This window comes from Trachurus japonicus, chromosome 22 (assembly GCF_045865225.1).
Source record: "Trachurus japonicus isolate A0001 chromosome 22, Traja_1.0".
In the NCBI taxonomy this organism is placed as follows: Eukaryota; Metazoa; Chordata; class Actinopteri; order Carangiformes; family Carangidae; genus Trachurus; species Trachurus japonicus.
Genome location: NC_140928.1, coordinates 4,425,002 through 4,428,019, shown reverse-complemented (window position 1 = coordinate 4,428,019; position 3,018 = coordinate 4,425,002).

Below are 3,018 nucleotides of genomic sequence, written 5' to 3'. Positions count from 1 at the left end.
TGTCTACAAGGAGGCACAAGACCTACAGAACACTAACATCCATCTTTCCATCTTCAACATCTCTAAGGGAGACCCCAGCCCCCACCATCCTGAGAAAACACAATTTCTGCCATTTGTATCCGTGACCTCGTTCTTCTGGTCATGACCATGTAGCTAGGTGAAGGTTGGAACAAAAAGACGAAGAGTCGAGAGCTATGAGCCAAAAGTCAAAGCTCTCGACTCTTCGTCACAACAGTGCGGTACAAACACTGAAAACTGGTATTTTGTCACCTTATTGTGAAGTTTATGTGTCAAACAGTTAGTGTTGTGGTCAAAACCACCTAAACCAGGAGTCAGCAACCGTCAGCATTAAAAGAGCCGTTTCCCACCATATCAAAACCTGCTTGGAGCCATATAGAAAATAAGTATATATTTTCAAAATAATAGCTCATCAAATAATTTCTCTCACCTGGTTAATGTGATTACTGCCTCTGAACTTCACTGCACGGGTTGTAAGACGTCACTTTGATTTTCACAATTGCAGCTCTCATCTGTGAGACGTTTACTTTTTCTGTAGTTCATGGAGGAAAAAACCTACGTGACGCATATTTTGATCGACAAAATATTGAAACAAGTTTTATTTTAATGTCACATGAGAACCTCAATCTCCATAGAAATAACTATTACAATTAACAAAAAAGAGAATGGCCATTATTTAGCCTATCTTTTTTTTTTTTCCCAAAATGAGCTTGACCTCTCTAAACCACGAGAGCCACGGCAGAGTGACGAAAGAGCCGCACGTTGCCGACCTCTGACCTAAACCAAGACCAAGACAAGACCAAGACTTTGAGGGGGGTCGAGACCGAGACCAAACCAATGCAATACCAGTAGTCCTCATAATAATCATGTGATTTGATCTAAATGTGAACAAAGTTTGGATTGAACAGAAGAACACAGCACAGAACCTGCTGAAGTCTCCTCCCACTGTTGTCATGGTAGACTTGTAGTTCTTGAGACCAAGACCGGTCTCAAGACCACTTTTTTGTGGCCTTGGTCTCGTCTCGGTCTCGACAGTGTTTGGTCTCGGTCTCGTGTCTCTCGGTCTCGCAATGTCTCGGACTGGCAGAACGGTCTCGAAGGGATTTGGCATGCTTTTTTTTTTGAATATCATTATTTATGCGCCCCCTTGAAATGGGACCAAAAATGTATTTTATGACACAGACGTGTTGGCACTCGTCCTCTCGCATTCTACAACTCATGCGGAATAGCAAAATATGGTGTAACTAGTTGGGTTTTTTTTGTCTCGTTCTCGGTCTTGAGCTCAACTGGTCTTAGTCTTGACTTGGTCTGTCTTGGTCTTGGTCTTGTCTTGATCTTGATACTCTGTGGTCTTGGTAGTGTCTTGGTCTCGGTTCAGGCGGTCTTGACTACAAGTCTATGTCATGGTGACACCAAGTTGTTCACATAAGCAGGTTTAACATAAGCAGATAGATACTTTAGTACAACTATTTGAATTATCTGGAACTTATTTGATTACATCACATAAACCAAAGAGAGACAGTGACACAGAGCGAGACAAAGGTCTTGGCTGTTCTTGAGAAATGATCCAGATTCCAGATCGACCTTGAAAACCACAACACTACAAACGGCATCAATGGACGCCAACGATCTCAGTTCATAGCAGTCGTAACAAATAATTGACCTTTTTATACAAGATAACTGGTCAAAAGGTCGTTGCCAGTCGAGTGAGTGGACGTTGAGTCCAGATGGTCGGTTCTGCTCTTTAAGCCTCGTTCACCCTCAGCGTGTCTTTCACTTCACTTTCTCCACCTTCCTCCAGCTCCATGTTGTTGTGTCTTGTTGAGACGTTCAGGAAGCGACGTCGGGCCTCGCCCAGTGGGAGGCAGGAAGGAGCCGATGACTGACCGCTCACACAGGACGCAGAGAGAAAGAAAAAAAACTCAAGACTTTGATTCAGAGAGGGATGAAGGAGAGAGTTTAGTGTGAAGTTTGATCTCTGCCTGAGGTTTGTTTAAGAAGAAGGAAGAGGAGGAAGAGGAGGAGGTGAAGACATGGGCCGCGAAGGACGTGAGCTTCTTATTTATCAGCTTTTTTTTCCTTTTAAAACCTAGAAAATCAGTGTTTCACTCTGCTCCTCCTGTCTCGTCTGCTTTCTCCTTCTGGCGCTGATGAGGAGGAACGATACAGAGACACGTAGTTTGATTTCTCAACTAGTTTCTGTTGTGACTGATGAAGCCTGAAAAACTTGACATCAGTTTGACAGTTTAGAAAGTGAGAGAACAATTGAGGATCTTTGGGAAGAGACAGATAATCAATAAGGCTGATGGATTGTGAAAATTTGGACCTCAGGGAGCAAGACACCGAAACTGTTGAAGCAAGTTTCACCTTTTTGTGGCTGTTTTGATTCATAGAAACAGATAAAGATGATGAAATTTAAAGAATATTTGATATTTATTGTAGTTTAAAGGTTTATTTTGCATTTATTTTCATTTCTTCTATCAGTTCTGTCGCCACAGGTGTTTCTGCAGCTGAAGTCTTCAGGTGTAACGCAGCCTTTTCACCACTAGGTGGCAGCTCAACATCAACTTTTTGTTGGGTTTTTTTCCTTTGAAAGAGCTGGAGTTTGAAACCACTTTTCTCCCCGAGTCTCTGATCAATATCTCTAATTGTGCTGTTGTGGCTTTAATAGTTTCTGCTTCCTCCTCCGTTCCCTCGTGTCGCTGGGTGATTAACTGTGACTTTAATGTTCGCACGGCGCTGCTGAAATCACTTCCTGTCAGCTCCAGCCTCAGCCGGTGCATGGGGGAGAAGTGAATATTATCTGTTAGGATTAATTATTGTTAACACATAATAAATAAATGATGAAGTGCTGGAATATTCTCAGTAATTCAAAGTAGATTAGCTGTGTCCGCCCCAGGGAACGTTTGCAGCTGATTTTAAAGGGAAAACATGCAGGAAAGTTTTATTGATTTTGATATCAGAGGGTGAGAAAGAAGAAGAAATAGAAACTGTAAATTA